This window comes from Rhinolophus ferrumequinum, chromosome 14 (assembly GCF_004115265.2).
Source record: "Rhinolophus ferrumequinum isolate MPI-CBG mRhiFer1 chromosome 14, mRhiFer1_v1.p, whole genome shotgun sequence".
Classification (NCBI taxonomy): Eukaryota; Metazoa; Chordata; class Mammalia; order Chiroptera; family Rhinolophidae; genus Rhinolophus; species Rhinolophus ferrumequinum.
The window spans coordinates 18,909,761-18,930,114 of NC_046297.1; positions in this window are offsets into that span (position 1 = coordinate 18,909,761).

A 20,354-nucleotide genomic window follows, 5' to 3' on the forward strand; every position below is an offset into this window, starting at 1 on the left:
ACGAAGTAAGTAGTTGGATTGATGAATCTGTAGTTCAAAAGATGGGTTTGGGTTGGAGATTTAAAATTGAGAGTTAGTGTCAACATATAAAGGGTATTTGAAGCCATGAGACTGAATGAGGTCATAAAGAGAATATGGGAATGTAGACTAGAGAACTGAGACTGAGTCTGAACATAAGTGATCTAGAAAAAGAGAAAACGCAGAAAAGGAAACTAAGAAGAGAAACCTATTGTGAAGCAAAAGGAAAACCAGGGTGGGGCTCACTGGAAACCAATAGAAGAAAGATTGTCAAGGAGAGCGGGATCAATTTTATCCAGTCCTGCAGATGAATCAAACAAGATGAGGATGAAGGGCATTCAAGGTCAATAGGGAGGTTGTTAGTGACCTTGACAAGATTAATTTTCATGGAGTTGTGAGGAAAAAGGTTGGTTGAGAGGGTACTTAAGGGAGCATGAAAGGAGAGGAAAGAAGAGGCAACACATATAGACACCTTTTCCCAAGAATTGTACTGCAAAGAACAGTTGGAGAAACAGGGCATTAGCTGGTGGGAAAACTTAATGTTTTCTTAGCATCAACTTAATGTATTCTTTTTTCAATAGCAGAACAAATAATATCTCTTTGAATGCTGTTGATGAAAATGATTCATCAGAGAGGAAAATATTAATGATGTGGCAGAGACAGTAGAAAATTTTTAGAGTGATGTTTTTGAGGAGGCAGGCAGAGATGAAATTTAGAGCACAGGTTAGGGGGCTGGTCTTATCAACAGTATTAAGTGAGAATACAGTTCAGTTGACTCTTGAACAATGTGGGGGTTAATGGTACTGACTCCCACACATTGGAAAATCCATGTATAACTTTTGACTCTCCAGTCAGTATTTTGCAAATGCAGATTCAGCCAACCTTAGATGGAAAACAGTTTTCAATCCGCTGTTGCGAATCTGTGGTTGGGAATGTGAAAATACTCTTTCTATCTCCAGTTGGTTGAATCTGTGGCTGCGAAACCAGGGGATGTAAAAGGTGAGGACTCAAAACCGGAGGGTATGAAGGGCCTACTGTATTTACTGAAAAAAAAAAAAAAAAACACACCACATATACATGAACCTCGGCAGTTCAGACCCATGCTGTTCACGGGTCAACTGTATATGAGTGAAGTCGCTGGTCAGTGAATTGTTTTGATGCTGGTAAATCTGAAAATTGTCTTCTGATTGCTTAATATTTTAAAATATTTTTTTATTATTAAGAATTAACCCACAGAAAATGTACCAACTATCAATGTACAGCGCAATGAGTTATTACTATAAGAAAACTGTGTGGCTATCATCTTGGTCAAACTGAAAAATTGTAGGCAACCCAGAACTCTTACATGTTCCTTCATAGTCCTCATGCACTTTCCCTCCCCCAAAGTCACCAGAATTATAACCCTGTGGTCTAGTTTTGAACTTTAAAAACTAATATGTAATGTTTTGCATCTGTGTCAATGTGTTTGTAGAATTCAACCACTTTGTTGCACATAGCTATAGTACATTTATTTTTATTTCTATAAACTATTCCATTGTAAGATTATATAATTTGATGTTTCATTGTATAGTTGATGGGCATTTGAATTGTATCTAGTTTTGAGCTTTTAGGCTGCTATGAAATTTATCGTATGTGTGTGGGGCGTTCTTGTTGAATATATATACCTACGGGTGAAATTGTAAACTAGGGGATGATTCACATCCTGGGTTGGATGGAGCTGGGTGACATGAGATTTCATCATGATACTCAGAATGGTGTACAATTTAAAATTTATGAATTGTTTATTTCTGGAATTTTCCACTTAATATTTTTGAACTGTAGTTGAGGACGGGTAACTGAAACCACTGTGATTAAGTGGGGACTGTTGTAGTCCAATTTATCAATTTTTGCCTCTATATTAAGCGCTTTCTACGTACTATGTATAAGAAACTTTTCCTATGCCTGATTAAAAAATATTATATTCTAAAAGTTGTATTGATGGTTTCTCACATGTAGATTTATAACTGACCTGGAATTATGGTGTGAAATAGGGTCAAAAATAATTATTTTTCATAAGGAAATTTAATTTTCTTAGCACCACTTACCAAAAAGAGCGTTTCTTTTTCACATCTACGAAGTGTCACATTAGTCTTAAAATAGAGTATTTGTACATGATTTAGCAGGTTTCTTGGTCTATATTCCATGTTATTAGTCTATGCATTTCCATTTTAATCAATACCACACTGTCTCATTAGTTATAATCTGTTTTAAATTATAGTAAAGTAAGTCTTCCTACCACTGCCGCTTGTTCTTTAAGTGGTTATACATGGTCCTATTCATTTAATTATAAATTTAAAAATAGCTTTTAAATTTCAAAAACATGGGATTTTAATGAGGCTTATATTGAATTTATGGGTCATTTTTGAAAAAAATTGACATCTTTACAAAATTGTGTTATCCAAACTATAAACCTGGTTTATTGCTTGATTAATTTGGTTTTCTTTAATTTCACTCAAAATGTTTCCTGATTTTCTGTATTAATGGTCTTGCACATCTTGCATTATATTTATTCCTAGGCATGTGATTTTTTAAAATTTTTATTATCAGTGGCATTTTTTATGGTTTTCATTTTCGAATGGTTTATAGAAATGTATTTATATAAATAATTAATATATTTTAGTAATAAATTGAGTAAATTATATGTAGATTTTTTTGCATATACATCATATATTGTGATGAATAATGACATTTTTATTTCTTTCCAATGATTACATTAATTTTTTTCTTGTCTTGTTCTTGCACTGGCTACAATTTTCAGCAAAATATTGAATATTAGTAGTGATAATGGAGTCTATTTTTATGCCATTTATTAGAGGAAAGCTTTTCAACATTTCACCAATGGTTATGATGTTTTCTCTAGATTTTTCTTGGGAAACGTCCTGGTAGTCTTAGTTTGCTGAGAGTCTTATTTTTTTTTTTTTAAGATTTTTAAAATTAAAATGCAGCTAACATACAATATGATATTAGTTTCAGGTTACGTCATAGTTATTCAGCAGTACCCACCTAGATTTATACAGTGTTATTATTACATTATTGATTTTATTTCCTATGCTAAAGAAGTGACCACCATGATAAGTCCAGCAACCATCTGACACTGTACCATGCTATCACAATATTATTGATCTTTTCCCCCTTTTGAAAATTTTCAATTAGAGTTGACATTCAATATTATTTTATATTAGTTTCAAGTGTACAGTATAATGGTTAGACATTTGTATAGTTTAGGACCTGATTCCCCTAACTAGTACCACCTGGCACTGTACATAGTTTTTACCATATTTTTGATTCTATTCCCTACAATTTACGTTCCCATGACTATTTTGTAATTACCAATTTGTATTTCTTAATACCTTCACCTTTTTCACCCTATCCTTAACCCCATTCCCAAGTATCACCCTGATAGATCTAGTACCTATTTGACATCATACCTAGTTATTACAATATTATTGATTATATTCCTTGTGCTATACCCTACATCCCCATGGCTACTGTGTAACAACCAATTTGTACTTCTTAATCCCTTCCACTTTCACCCATCCCTAACCCCCTCCCATCTTGAAGAAGTCCCTCTAACATTCCTTGTAATATTGGTTTGGTGGTGATGAACTGCTGTAGCTTTTTCTTGTCTGGGCAGCTCCTTATCTGTCCTTCAATTCTTAATGATAGCTGTGCTGGGTAGGGTAGTGTTGGTTGTAGGTACTTACTTTTTATCACTTTGACTATATCCTCCTATTCCCTTCTGGCCTGCAAAGTTCCTGTTGAGAATACAGCTGACATTCTTATGGGGGCTCCCTTGTAGGTAACTAACTGCTTTTCTCTTGCTGCTTTTAAGATTCTCTCTTTGTCTTTAACCTTTGGATTTTAACCATGATGTGTCTTGGTGTTGGACTCTTTAGGTTCATCTTATTTGGGACTCTCTGCACTTCCTGGGCTTGTATATCTATTTCCTCTGCCAGGTTAGGAAAGTTTTCTGTCACAATTTCTTCAAATAGGTTTTCAACTCCTTGCCCCCTCTCTTCTCCTTCTGGTACCTCAATAATGCGAATGTTGGTACTCTTGATATTATCCCAGAGGCCCCGTAAACTATCCTCAGTTTTTTGGATTCTTTTTTTTTTTGCTGTTCTGGTTGGGTGTTTTCTGCTACCTTTTTTTCTACATTGCTGGTTTGATCCTCTGTTTCATCTAACCTACTGTTGATTCCCTGTAATATACGATACAGTACCATTGACTGTATTCCCTATGCTGTACATTACATCCTGTGACTATATATATATATGGAACATACACACACACACACACACACACACACATATACACATACATACACATCTGGGAGTGCCAATAAATGTATACACATTTTAAGAGGTGTTATCTATACTTAAGCAGTTGTTCACCATAATCAGAAGTGTCTGGATGCTGATGGTAACCACTTTGAGCACCTCTTGTAATTGCAGAAGTCAAACATGACTTGTATTCATCTTTTGTTATGGGTATATATTGAGTATTACAATTTTAACAGTTTATTTCCTTTCTTAAAATGTACACATTTTTTTGGCACCGTCTGTATATATATTTAGCTATACTTGACATTCAATATTATACTACTTCAGTTTCAAGTGTAGAGCATATTGATCAGGCATCTACACAGTCTATGAAGTGATCCCCCTGATAAGTCCAGTACCCAACTGGCAACCTGCATAATCTTTATAACATTATTGATTATATTCCCCAGACTGTATTTCATATTCCCGTGACTATATTGTGACTACCAATGTATCTTATATGCCAAAGATGCCTGATGTAATTTCTAGGATAACCACTAAAAGAGGAGTATAAGACTATACTAAATAAGATTAATCAAGGACAAAAATGATAAAAATAATAATCCAAAGGAGGCAAAAAGGAGATAAAAGGGGAACATACAATAGTCAGAGTTAAGAGAAAGGAAGTAGTAAGATGGTGAATTTCAACCCCAGTATATCAGTAATACATTATTTACTAAATGTCCCTATTAAAAAATTTCAGGCCCAACTCTATGCTGCTAAGAGGGAAAATATTTATAATATGAAGACATAGAAAGGTTAGCAAAAGTATCTCTGATTGTGATTACAGATTTGTCTATTTCTCCATGTAGTTCTGCCAATTTGTACTTGTGTCATTTGAGGCTGTGTTGTACAATGTCAGAGGGGTAGTAGATAGGTTGGGTTATCACTTTGTGAGGGGTGTAAATGTCTAACTATTACATTGCTTTGTACACCTGAAACTATTAATAACAATAATAAAAATAATAAAGAGTTTAAGAAAAGAGTACTTTGTACATTTATACTCTTCCCAAGCAGTGTGAGAGCTTATAGCCCTTTATTTTATTTTCTCCCCTCCTGGCTTACATGGGTATATTGGTCTTTACATGTACACAAACACACACACATTTTCTTAACAAATACACATATACATAGACACACACACACACACACACACACACGCACATATATATATATACACATATATTTGTTAAATATCACTATACTCTACTTTTATTATGTTTTAGAAGTAATATCCATTCAAATCTTTACACATGTTTATCATTGTTATTACTCGTCACTCCGTGGATTTCTGAGCTTCCATCTGGTTTCATTTCCTTCTGTCTGAAAAACACTATTTAGTATATCCTTTAGTGCAAGTCTGCTAGAGCTAAATGTTCCCACTTTTCCTTTGTCAGAAAATATCTTTGTTGTGCCTTCCCCGTTCCCTTTTTTTTTTGCATAGCGTTTATACACATATTTATATAATTTATGCAGTGATTCCCTCCTATTAGTCCAGTGCTCACCTGGCACTATACATAGTTGTTGCAACATTATTGACTATATTCTCTGTGCTATACTTTATACCCCTGTGAGTATTTTGTAACTACCAATTTGTACTTCTTAATCCCTTCACATTTTTACCACCTCTCAACCTCCCTCCCAGCTGGTAATCATCAAAATGTTTTCTGTGTCTGTGAGTCTGTTTCTATTTTGTTTGTTAATTTATTCTGTTCTTTAGATTCCACGTGTAAGTGAGATCTTATGGTATTTGTCTTTCTCAGTCTGACTTATTTCACTTACATGTCATACTTTTTTTTAAAGCTTTTTTTTTTTAAGTTAGTTTTATTTTATTTATCTTTTTAAAGGAGGGCACAGCTCATAGTGGCCCATGTGGGGATTGAACCATTAACCATGGTGTTATTAGCACCACACTCTAACCAACTGAGCTAACTGGCCACTCCCCATTCTTTTTTATGGCTGAGTAATACTCCATTGTATATATGTATCACAATTTCTTTATCCAAGCGTCTATTGATGGTCACTTAGGTTGCTTCCATATCTTGGCTATTGTAAATAGTGCTGCAGTGAACATGGGGGTGCACATATTTCTTTGAATTCATGTTTTGGATTTTTTCAGATAAATATCCAGAAGTGGAATTGCTGGCTCATAAAGTAGTTCTACTTTTAATTTCTTGAGGGCTCTTCAAATTGTTTTCCATAGTGGCTCATCAATTTGCAATCCCACCAGCAGTGCACGAGTGTTCCCTTTTCTCCGCAACCTCGCCAACAGTTGTTATTTCTTGATTTGTTGGTGATAGCCATCCTGACAGGTGTGGGGTGATATCACATTGTAGTTTTAAATTGCATTTCTCTGATGATTAGTGAGGTTGAGCATCTTTTCATATGTCTATTGGCCATCTGTATGTACTCTTTGGAGGAATGTCTATTCAGGTCCTCTGCCCATTTTTTAATTGGATTTTTTTCCCCTTGGTGTTGAGTTGTATGAGTTCTTTATATACTTTGGATATTAACTCCTTATCAGATATGAGGATGGGCAATTAAGTTCGCAAACTCACCCTACAAAAAGTGCTACATACCTCATTGCTGAATATCACTATAGTTACCTTGGAAGTACTCCCCTTGGGAAGCTATGCACTGACACCAGTGCTTAGTCCACCCTTCGAAACAATTTTGGAACTCTTTCTGGAATGGCCATCAGAGCTGTTGTCGTATTACCCTTGATGTCCTGAATGTCATCAAAATGTCTTCCTTTCAATATTTCCGTTATGTTCGGGTAAAGAAAGAAGCCATTGGGGCCAGATCAGGTGAGTAGGGAGGGTGTTCCAATGTGCTTATTTGTTTACTGGCTAAAAACTCCCTCAGACAGTGCCGTGTGAGCTGGTGCATTGTCGTGATGCAAGAGCCATGAATTGTTGGCAAAAAGTTCAGGTCATTTTTAACTTTTTCATGCAGCCTTTTCAGTACTTCCAAATGGTAAACTTGGTTAACTGTTTGTCCAGTTGGTACAAATTCATAATAAATAATCCCTTGGATATCAAAAAATGTTAGCAACATCATTGCAACAAGTTCATGAACTTAATTGTCAGACCTCATATATCTTTGAGTATCTTCTCCCGTTCAGTAGTAGGCTGTCTTTTTGTTTGTTTGTGCAAAACCTTTTTAGTTCGATGTTGTCCATTAGTTTATTTTTTCTTTTGTTTCCCAAGAAGATATATCAGTAAAAGTATTACTAAGGGTAATATCTGAGAGTTTCCTTCCTATATTTTCTACTAGGGGTTTTATGGTTTCAGGTCTTATGTTTAAGGCTTTAATGCATTTTGAGTTTATTCTTGTATATGGTGTAACAAGGTGGTCCAGTTTTATTTTTTGGCATGTATCTGTCTAGATTTCCCATTACCATTTATTGAATAGACTGTCTTTACCCTACTGTTTGTTCTTGCCTCCTTTGTCATAGCTAAAAGGACCATATAGGCCTGGGTTTGTTTTTGGGCTCTTTATTCTCTTCCATTGTGTCTGTTTTTACACCAGTACCATGCTGTTTTGATTGCTATAACTTTGTAGTGTAGTTTGATGTCATGCACCTTCACTTTTGAAAAATATGTTCTTTGGGTATAGCATTTTGTGTTGTCATTCTGTGTCTACACTTTAAAAACGTTAACTCTGTGTCTTCTGGCTTGTTTCTGTTTGAAATGTCTCCTGCAGTTTAATTCATGGTCCTTTCAGATTAGTTTATTTTGCCCCTTATGTGTTTGTAAGATTTTCTCCATTTTTGGTTTTCAACACTTTAGAATGATGTACCTGTATATGTTTTTAAATTAATAATGCTTGTGGCTCACAGTGCTTCTTGAATCTGAGTTTCAAAATGGTCATCGATTTTGGAAATTTTTCAATTATTACTTTTTCAAATATTACTCCTGCTCTATTTTGCTTTCCTTCTGGGACTTTAATTAGAGGTATTTTAGATAGCTTCTTTCTTTTTTCCTCTCTTTTTAAATTTTCTATGCATATATTAGTTGTTTTGTTTAGAATATCTTCTTTTGCATGCCTTCTGGTTCAATAACATTTCTTTTAAGTTCTTTTTAATCTGCTGCTAAAGATATCCGTTGGATTCTTAATTTTGGTCATTATATTTTTCAGGTCTAAAATGTTCTTATTTTATTTTACACTTTTCAGTGTACTTTTAAAATTCTCAATTTAATGGCTCAAGCCTGATAACACCAATTTGTAGGTTTTCTGTGTACTTATTTACTTTCCTATTTCATTATTATTATTATTATTCACATGGCATTGTCTCCTTTCAGGCACACTGTTTTGATTAAGTGTTGGACATTGCATGCAAAACTATTTTTTTAAAAAATTGCTGAGGATGGTATCTTCCTTTAGGAAAGATATGCTTTTGCTTTTGGGTGCATCTGTGGGCACGAGCAATCTAAATCATGCAATTCAATTTTGGGGAGTGAAGTAATTCAAACCTTATCTATTTTAAACTTTGCTTTATTTTTATGGTATAGCTGTTTTTCAATATCCCAATCCAAAGTATGTATAGTTTGCCAGGATCCCTCCTTCTTGGCTAGACTTATTTTCCAACACTTGTCTCCCTAGACTAAGAGGATATTAAAAGTGCTATTTAATTTCTCAGCCTCTCACATTCCTCATCCTGAATTAGCAGATATCCTTGGGATAAAATGGCAGGCTCAGTTATCTGGGTTTTCTTCTCCTCTTGGATCATATGCCACAATTCTTCTTTATGTTATTAGTTCTATCTTGCCTTCAGAAAACTTTCATGCATTTTTTTCCAGCTTTCACGGTTTGCTTTTAATGTGGGAATTGTCTAGTTCCCTTTCACTGGAAATGAAATTACTTATTACTTTTTTTTTTTTTTAAGTCTGGTAGGAAGCTAAGTCATCAGTTGTGCATGAGGAGGAGAGAGGAAATGTTGGAGATTTGAGGAACAAAAAGAAGATGTGAAAGAGACAATTACCACAATGAGAGAGTAAATGGACTAAGGAATCATAGTATGATTGCTGGGTATTATTAAGAGCACACTTGGGGTTTATGATTATTTTTCAAAATGGTTCCAGGAAGTATTGTTGTACTTTTCTTTTGCTATACAGCTGCACAGGGCACAGATGATGGTTTTAACTAGCTTAAAAACAAGCGGTTTTGCCAGAGTCCAGCAAAGACTGTAATGAGAAAGAAAATTGAGTGTCTATGCTACGAAGTGATGAAAATGATTGACTATAGAGTTTAATTCAGGTAAAGAAGGAAAAGAGGAGATCGTGGCGGTAAGAAACGTTGAATAGTGATGGGCTCAATGGATTGAAAGTCCTAATGAAACAGAAATATTGTTGGCATTGGGATACTAAAAGAAGAGAGATGGAAAGTGGTGGAGCTCAGAGAGAGGAATTCATGGTATTGAGATTGTGGAGAGGTTGCAGGTATTATTGATGACAAAGTCACTGAGATAAGATGGAGGTCAAATTGAAAGAGAAGAGATGAAGGACTGACAGCTAGACTATTGGAAGGATTGTCTACGAGCCTACCGAAATGGCCAAAAATTAAGACGGGGTCATTTTGGGGTGATAGTGAGCCATGAGAAGTGAGAAGAAGAAATGAAAAGAGAAATAAGGAGAAGGAACCTGGGGGTTGGTAGGTAATAGGAATAATGAATAGGGATTGGTATAATTTCATGGGGTTTTAAGCAGGAAGAATGGTCTGGAAGCATCAATAAGGTCAAGCTGGATAGGCACTTCATGTGTAGGTCTATCGTTAGGGGCTGAAGGAGAAGCTACCTGCATCACTTGAGAAAGCTGAAGGGGGAACACTATCTACAGGGGCGAATCAGATTTCAGTTAATGCAAGAAAAAGGACTCTTTAGGGAAAACTTTGAGGATATGCGGTATTTTTGTGATGAACCATAAATTCCAGGAAATACTGTGGAAGTTTACGTGTGATATCTACACTGAAAAGCTATTGTTGGAAATAAGCAAGAAAATGCATATGATAGCGTCAAACATAGTACCTTGCTTAGAGTACAGGTTAAATGTTAGAATCCCTTCAGTGGAGTAAAATATCACCGTCATGTTTTTTAGGAAGGGTCTAAATTATATCAAGAAAGAAGGAAAATTTTGGCAATTTGTATGTCTTGATAATAGCACTAATCAAGTATGTACTCTTTTTACACACATGCACTGTGTAAAATACTTCACAGAAGCATACATTAAAATGACTTTGGCAGCAAATAACAGAAAATACAGCTAAATGGCTTAATTTATTATTTATTAACTCAAACAATGAAAGATCTTATGGTAGGGTGACTTCATGTTTTTTTAATTAAGGGGTCAATGATATCATCAAGGTCATAGCTTCATATTTTTAATTTTCCTATTCTGTCACCTTCAGCATTTTGGATTGTTTTCTTATACTGACTCTCTTTACTAACTCAAGATAGCTTTTGCAGTTGCAGCCAGCACACCCAGGTAATCTAGAAGAATAAAAATAAATATTTCCTTCAATTAGATTCACAAACTCAACCTAGAAAAAGTGCTACATACCTCATTGCTGAATATCACTATGGCCACCTTCAAAGTACTCCCCTTGGGAAGCTATACACTGACACCATTGCCTAGTCCACCCTGCAAAGCAATTTTGGAACTCTTTTTCTGGAATGGCCATCAGAGCTGTCGTTGTATTACTCTTGATGTCCTGAATGTTATCAAAATGCCTTCCTTTCAGTATTTTCTTTATCTTTGGGTAAAGAAAGAAGTCACTGGGGGCCAGGTCAGGTGAGTAGGGAGGGTATTCCAAACCAGTTATTTGTTTACTGGCTAAAAACTCCCTCACAGACAGTGCTGTGTGAGCTGGTGCATTGTCGTGATGCGAGAGCCATGAATTGTTGGTGAAAAGTTCAGGTCATTTTCGTCTAACTTTTTCCTATAGCCTTTTCAGAACTTCCAAATAGTAAACTTTGTTAACTGTTGTCCAGTTGGTACAAATTCTAATAGATAATCCCTTGGATATCAAAAAAGGTTAGCAACGTTATTTTGACTCTCGATTTGGACTGACGGAACTTTTTTGGTCACGGAGAATTGGCTGCTTTCTATTGTACACTTTGATGCTTTGTTTTAGTGTCGTATTGGTAAACCTGTGTTTCATCACTGTGATAACAAGGTCCAAAACATCATCTTGCCTCTCCAAAAGATCTTGGCAAACTTTGACTTTCCTTTGCTTTTGTTCATCAGTGTGCTCCTTCAGGACCATTTTTGCACACACCTTTCTCATGCCAAGATTTTCAGTTATGATTTTCCTGACTGTTTCTCTATTGATGTTTACTTGGTTTGCTTCTCACAGTCAGCCGATGATTTGAACACAAAATTTGACAAATTTTTGCAATGTTTTCATCAGTTCTGCTCATTAGTGCTGCCCTGACCTCTCTTCATCAGTGACGTGTTCTCTCCCCTGAGAAAAACATTTAATACATTCGTACACTGCCATTTTCTTCATAGTATTAGTCCCATAAACTTGAACTAACATGTCCTTGATTTCACTTCCACTCTTGCCAAGTTTAACAAGAAATTTAATGTTTGTTTGTTGTTTTAATTCAAGCTCAGACATTCTCACAATGGCGCACAAAATCACGCAACAACAATAATGCACTCCACTCAGCAAGACACCACCACACATAGACAGGAACACAGCTGTGAGACACTGATATACCAAGGTTATGAACTCTTTCCGAGTTGTTTGTACAGTGCTGCCAAAGTAAGCGACTGGTGGCAAGTTCACAAATTTAATTGTCAGACCTCGTATGTGGGTCTTTTTAACAATGAGGAGAACGTTTCACAATGACTTCTCCTTAAGTCTCACTATTCAGAACTTCATCCCACAGCCACATCTAAACCAATTACTGCCAGGGCAAAGAGCTACCATGACTGGCTCAGACCAAATGGGATTCACCCTCTGAGGCTGCTGCCTCCTTCCCTGAAGGACACAGCTACATGTTGAAGAAAATCAGGGCTTTCTTATCATGGAAGAAATTGTTCAGGAAGATATTTAAATAGTTGTTCCTAATATACTTGTTACAATTATACTGTAATTACCTCTTGAACTTAGACTCAATGGAATCTGTTATTCTTATGTGTAAACATGCAGCTATCACATATAAATAGTCATGTAATATTAATGTTGTATTGCTGCACAAGAAATTACCACAAATTTAGCTTCTGAAAACCACACATATTTATTGTCTCAAGTTTCCATGGGTCCGAAGTCCAGGCAAGCTGGATCTTGTCTGGGTCAAGCTCACGGTCTCTCAAGGCTGCATTCAAGGGTTGGCCTGAAATTCTCATCTGGAACTCAGGGTCCTCCTTGATACAAATTGTTAGCAGAATTCAGTTTCTTGTGGGTCCAGTAATGAGGTGCCCACTTTCGTGCTGGCTGTTAGCTAAGAATGGCTCCCAGCTCTTAGAAGATGTGGAAGATGTGGCAGTTCCTCTCTCTGTGGCCCCCATAGACAGTTTGCAACATGGACGTGTGCTTTTTCCAGGCCAACAATGCTTCTGATTTCCAATGCTCTCCAGGCTGTGACAAGGGAGTTTTACATAATGTAAACTAATTAAGAGAGCAACTATCCATCACATGCACAGGTTCTACCTCCACTCAAGGGAGGAAGATGATACGAGGTGTATACACCAGGGCGTGACCATCTTAAAATCCTGCCTGCCAGAATACATATGTGTTTTATGAGTATTATCATAGTATGGTTCATGCCTGTGCATATTTACTTACTTGGAAGGAGACTTTCTTTTCTCTGCCTTCAGTACAGAGTACGTGTCCTTTTACAATAAGCACCATGCACTCCATGAGCACAGAAATATTTAAAGCGATTTTCTACAACAGATTGCTAGTAATAGATAAATGCTACAAATCAAACTTAGATTTCAGAAATAAAATCTTTGTAGGTGTAGTTGGGGTACAGTTGTCAATATCTCTTCTTTGCCTACTTGCTTTTAAAGAAATTCTAATTCAAAAAAAATTCTAATTCCTCCCCCAAAAGTAAAATTTTATAAATCCTGCCCCAGAATATCCCTTTCCTTCTCCTGTCCTGCTGTGATTTCTCTCTGTGTGATTCCTCTCTCTCCATCCTTCTTCAGTTGTTTGAGATTTTCTTAGTTGGGCAACTCGAGGTGCTGACTTGGGGTCAGCACATATGTTGGGACAAAGTCAAGACAATTCTGGATGGGGAAGTTCTCTAAGCAGGATAAATAAGGAGAAGCCTCATGTAAACTTCACGAGCTCATTGCTTCAAACCTTTGACTCAGTTTTCAAAACACTTTAATGAATGCAACACGTGGCTATGAAGTGAGCACCTTATTTAGATCCTGATTTAAACAACACAACTATAAACACACTTGGAGACAATCTGGAAAATTTGAATGTGTACCGGGTATGAGATGGCCTTAGGAAGTCTTGTTATTCTGTTAAGTTTGGTAACAGTACTGAGGATTGTAAGAAAATGTTTATGCCTTTTAGAGCTCTGTTCAGAAGTGTGTAGGGGTAAAATGATGGCTAGCGCTCCAATGAATAATTCAGGGAGAGAGAAAGAGGGGAGAAAAGGTAAGAGACAACGGGGGGAAGAGAGAGACAGCAATAGATGAAGTTAACGTGACAAATTCTTGATAGTTACTGAATATTGTGAGAAGTATAAAATAAATTCATTATCTTATTCTATCTTTCATGTTTTAAAATTTTCATAAGAAAGCATTTTAAAATGGGATTTGCCAAGTTGCTGTTAAAATTTAATGTGTTTAGGTACTTACTTCTCCGCTTGAATGCCTTTGCAAAAACGAAAAGAATGATGTCGTAGGATGCTTATTTTCCTTCTATATTTTTAATAAGAAGAGACTTAAACAATAAAACGATAAAGGTACTGAAAATAGATACAATCTAGATCAATTTTAAAGTTATCTTCTAACATTTTAAAGTCAAATCTGAATTGTTATTAAGTCCATAGTCTCGGGATTAGTCTTGAATCAAAATATATTTTCCTTTCTCTCAGTGCTTTCAGAATATTTTTTGAATTCATTTGGCAAGGTATCTGAAGGTTTGCCTTTATTTATTCATAAATCTTTGGGTTCTACTTGCACATTTGGCAGCAAGACCATTATGAAACTAGCTTTCTGAGTAGATCCTGCCGTTTCCTATATTGGAATCATTCATAGAGACCCAGACATAAAGGGTGTTATAGAGACAACCTAAGTAAATAGATTGTGGTAGATAGATGAGCTAAAATGTAATAGAAAGATGCGTCTGCGTTGGCTCTTGCCCCAGGATGAAAATACAAATACTACCTGTCTTTACAATAACTCAAAACACCCAAGTATACTGATGGATTGTCATGGCCCCACTCTTGCCTTTTGTTTCTCTAGCTCCTCTGCTCTGTACAGTGGAACGTGACTTCATACTAATCAGTGTACCACTGAATGACCATCTGTCTTAAATGTTATTAGTAAGGCTTTTCTATTTATTTTTATGTGGTAGAATTGATGGAATTCTGTTATGAGTTAAATTATGTGCCCTCCCTCCAAATTTATATTTTGAAGTCCTAATCCAATACCGAAAAATGTGACTTTATTTGGAAATGGAGTCATTACAGATATAATTAGTTAAGATGAGGTCATTAGGGTGGACCTTAATGCAATATGACAAGTGTCCTTATAAAAAGAATGCCATGTGAGAGAAAGAGACAAAAACAGAGGGAAGACAACGTGAAGACACAGTAAAATAAGCCATCAATAAGCCAATAGAGAGGTCTCAGGCGGAACCAACCCTACTGATACCTTGGTCTGAAACTTTTAGCCTCTAGAATTGTGAGACAATAAATCTTTTTTGTTTAAGCCACTCACTCTGTGGTATTTTGTTATAGCAATACTAGATAATGAATACCAACTCCGGACAAATATTAGATGTCTTTTCATTTATATTACCATGTTGAGTCTTTATTTTTGCCTATACAGATACTTCAAGCATTCTTCAAATCTACACTAGTAAAATATCTGCTTCATCCTTTATGGTGTGTCTACAAAGCACAAAGGGAAGTGAAATATCTGTTACTTTGATTTGTACGTAGTCAATTCCAACCAAGGACAGAGAAAAGCCTGGTAGCTATCTGACTTTGCTGTCCTTATTGGCCATCTCTGCTTTGGCAGTTTCTACCCTTAATTATCCAAATTAGTCTTCTTTCTGATTTTAATGTGGGGAGGAGAGGGTTTATTGAGGAGTACTAAACACAACATTAGAATAGTTTTATTTTAACTAGTATTTTTATGTAATGAAATTACTTTTTTGGATTACATTATACCTCTAATGTCTAGTGGGAGAGAATAAAAGTAGAAAAGGCCTTCACTAGGCAATAAATAATAGAAAGTTTTCTCTGTAATGTAAATCTTGTTTCCATTACATGTTATTTGTATGATTTTGGGCAAGTCCCTGGACACTCCCTAATTTCAGTTTACTCATATACAAATTAGATATAATCAATCATAAGAATCTCTAAGGGATATAATAAGATAGTTAATATGTGTAAGTTTTGGAAAACAAAGCAATATGGAAATGTACAACATTAAAAATTATCAGGTCTATGAAGATAGAGTCTATATTATATTAGTATAAAAATATTCTTGTAACATTTGTTAGCATTGCCTCCATATGGAGAAAATTCATACTCATGAAACTAAAATAATTGTTAAAAATAGTCGGAGGTTAAGAAAGCCTAATAATTCATCCTTTGTCTAGAAATCAACTGAGGTTAAACACACAATTTCATTTTATTAATGGTGGTGGCAGATTATGTTTTTGAAAGATGTCCCATCCAATACATTTATCTCATCCGACATTGCTATTCTTATCATGTGGTTGACACTCTTCCCACTGGAAGATGGTCTGTGTTCCTCCCTTTTGTGAATTTCGGACCAAGAGAGTATAGTGGAAGTGATGCCATGTCCCTTCACAGGCTAGGTAATAAAAGGATATAGCCCTCTTCCCCATCTCTGTCTCTTTGTCTTTCTGTCTTTCTGTATCCCTCAGTCTCTGTCTATTTCTCTCTACCTCTGTTTCAGGACGCTTGCCTTTGGAAGCCAGTCTGCATGTTACAAGAAAGCCCAGGCCCCATTAATAACCATATGTAGATGCTCTAGTCAACAGCCCAGCTACAGTCTCAGCCTGGACCAACTACAAGGCACGTGAGTGAACAAGCTTTCAGGTGATTAGAGCCACAAGCTTTGTTTCATCTGAGGCCCCAGACATCATGCAACAGAGATGGGCTGAGCTTACTGTGCCCTGTCAGACTTTCTAAGTCACAGAAACTGTGAAAGATTAGAAATGATGATTGTGTTTTTTTGGGGGGCTGATTTTGTTATGTGGCTATAGTTAACCAATACATTGGTAAACCTAGAATAGACATAGGAGAGCCTGTTTACTGCCCTCTGAATTAACAAGTCAAACTCTTAAGTTCAGGGAGAAGAAGCTACAGAGAGGCTCTGAATCACTTGGCCATCCTTATGAATAAAAAAGGAGATTATCCTATGTTTGAGGGGAACAGGAGAGGCAGAGGGGAAGTGTACTTGTTTCCATGGAGTGACTTATGTTTTATTATTATGCCCGAACTATTAATGTGTAAGTAAGTAGAATGCAGGCTCTTTTCAATAAGTCGCTTCTACCAAGGAGAGGAGTGAGTGCAGAAGCAAAACAGAAGGCAAGAAATGTTTACTTCTAAGTATGTGAACTACTAAGTGTTCACCAATAGGGGGCATGTATCATTAAATAATCAGAAAAGGGAAATCAGACTATTATTTTAACTCTAATTTAAAATAATTAAAAATAGAAATGTTAGCGTGTGTGTGTGTGCACGTGCAACTTACGATTGCAAGCACACATTGACCCCCTCCCCGGTTCTAACTATTCCCTCTTTTGCCTGACCTACTTCGTGTTAAACATCACTATGGTTATGAAAATGAGGGACCTGATTAACATCAGTAGTGGTCACTGGACCACAGAGAACACATGCAGTGGTTTCAAAGGGAGAAATTGGGGACAGAACTAATAATACTGAAGTACTGAAAGGTGGAATTTGGTTCTGAGTAATGAGGATGTGGTTTCTAAATCATCTGATCTGCCCCACCAGAGCTGATACAACTTTTCTTCATGGAAAAAATAAGCATGAAAACACCCTATGGTTCCTTTTAATGTGGTACTATTTTAAAATTGATGCCTGCCCTTTCCTTTCAATTGACTTCTTTAGAGATTTAATCCATAGGTTCCCTTTTTGTTTTAGCCCGAGCCCCCAGGAAAAAAAAACACACACACACACAAAAATTTATTTTTCTTCTAATATCTTTGCTGCTGAATTGTCAGTATTTTCACTGTTTTCTCATTAGAGGATGATATTTTGTCCTGGTTTCAAATTTCGTTTTAGTTTTTACTCAAGGCTTCTGCACTTAGGGATCATCATCTTATGTAAGAATCACACCGACATGTTCAAAATCTGTTGTAAAATTGGATGGATATCCAATTTAGAAATTTGCTGGAATTTGTCTCCGAGATTTGTTCAATTCATGACTCTTCCATAAAAAAAAATCAGAGGTGAAATATTTTTCAAATAGCATGCCTTTTGTTTCTTCCATAAACAATAGGTAAGTACGTGGTGTATTGCTAGATAGCGCATTGGGGGAGATAACCCCATTGATCTTCCCTTGCCATTGATATGTCCTCTGTCATTTAACCCATTTGTCTCTTTGAGTCAAAACTTGTGTTGGCCACTTCAAATGACAGAGATACAACTTATCTACTGAAGAGTGCTCTAACAGATTATTGAAAAATTATAAGCAATTTCAGTTGCTTATAAATGTTTCTGATGGATCATTAAGATTGACCTTGAGACCAACCTTAAACAATCTGGGTATTTGCCTTTCATGTATTTCCCTGATGGGTTTGAATATTACTTGCATTACAAATGATGGATGTTGGCAATTTCATATTAATTGCCATAGGAAAAATATCTTAATATCTTTTGATTGGGAGCACTGACCAGAGAGAGAGAGGTGGGGGAGGAGGGAAGAAAGAGAGAGAGAGAGAGAGAGAGAGAGAGAGAGAGAGAGAGAAGGGGTCCAAATTTCAGTTAAATATTTTTCCTGGAAATTTTTGTGTAAACAAGTTTTGAATTGATGCCTTAGAATAGTTGAGAGAAACGTGTCATTGGCAATTGTCCTAGAATTATGAAAAGTGCAAGAAAATGATGAAGTCACCTATTCAACTAAAATAATCTCCAGGCCCAAGAAAGAAAATAGGACATTTATTCTGTCTCACACTTTTTTGGATCTGCAGCAGAGGAACTGAATCTCAGCAGCTTCTAAAAACAACTAGATTTGTGCTTATTCTTACTTATTCCTGGTAGAATTTCTCTTATAACAGACACAGGCATTTATCACTTTATAATGTGCATTCCCCCATACGGTCTCCATGTTAAAAATTAATTAAAGAAACTTCTAAATATATTTTCCGAACTCAGTGTGCTTTAAAGATGGGGATATCTGGCATGCTTTAAAGCCCTGTTGGTTGTGTGTGTGTGAACCTAGTGAGCATTCTTTTTACTATGTATTAAAAGAAAGTGGACAGAAGTAGTTTTCTTCTAAGAAAAGTATATGTATGTTATCTTTAATCAGTTGTATTACATTTGATAGACCTAACATGGACAAATTATTGTCTGTTCATCCAAACAGATTATTTATAACTTCAGTCATATTTCATCATATTAACTTTTTTCTTCTCTGAAGGGTCCCACATGCTTTCCTCTCAGACAGCCATAGCAAAAAGCCTAAACCTGAGACTAGACTCTGGGTGGGTGTGAGTTCACAGTGGAGAGTCATAGGATTATGTGTACAGGTCAATACTGTAGAGTGGATATGAGTCAACCATTCTCACTTAAGATGACGGGGGACAGTTTTATTTGTATGTTACACTTTATGTGTATACAAACAGGAAAAAAATATACCCTGTAAGAATATTACAAAGTGTAGGCCCAGGAGATTATTTATTAAAAGCATAAGTACTTGTTTTATAAGCTGCAAAGAATAGTTCTGACGGAGCATTTTTCAAAAAAATTTAATTGCGACAAATATGTTTTAAGTTTAATAATCAGAAAGGCTGCATTTGCAAAGACGTGTTTAGAGCTCACTATGCTAGTGAGCTAATCTGATGAGAGATTCCCTGGTCTCATCATGTAGCCCTTGAAATACCTCCGTTGGCTCCATGTTTTTGCTCTTCGTATTACCTTGTAGATTTGTAATGAAAATGAATCCCCAAATAGTTCAGTTGTGCAGGTTGGCCACAATAATAGTAGGTTTGACCCAGATGAAAACAGAGATGTCAATTTTCTTCATACACTGTGAACTGACAAATGCATAATTAGATGTTGTTAGTTTTCTTAATGCTAAAATCAGATCAACAGTCAGGGAGACACAATCAGTTGCTAAGTAGGCAAATAACAAAAACACAGCCCTACACTTAATTAACAGTAAAAGTGTCCATTGAAATATTGTGTATCAGATAATGGAACTTCAAAAATGCCTGAGTTAGAGAAAGCAGGATAGAATAGTCTCAAACTGCAAGCATATAGCACTTTTGAACACCACAAAATTTGTCTCTGAGTCTTTGTAAACACTTCTATCGTACCCTCAAAGAATTTCTATCCTAAATAGATATAGATGGGCAAAAACATTGTTATTTTACAATGTTATTAAATTACACTGTTATTTTAGTTTTCTTGAAAATTTTATTTTGGGGACTCCTTATTTGAGTTTTTCAGTACACCATGACTAAGAGATTGCATTATTCCCATTAAACAGTTAATTTAAAGAAATGATCAGAGATATATGAGTTAGAGAAAGGGGTGACCTGAATTAAGATGTGGGCAATTTT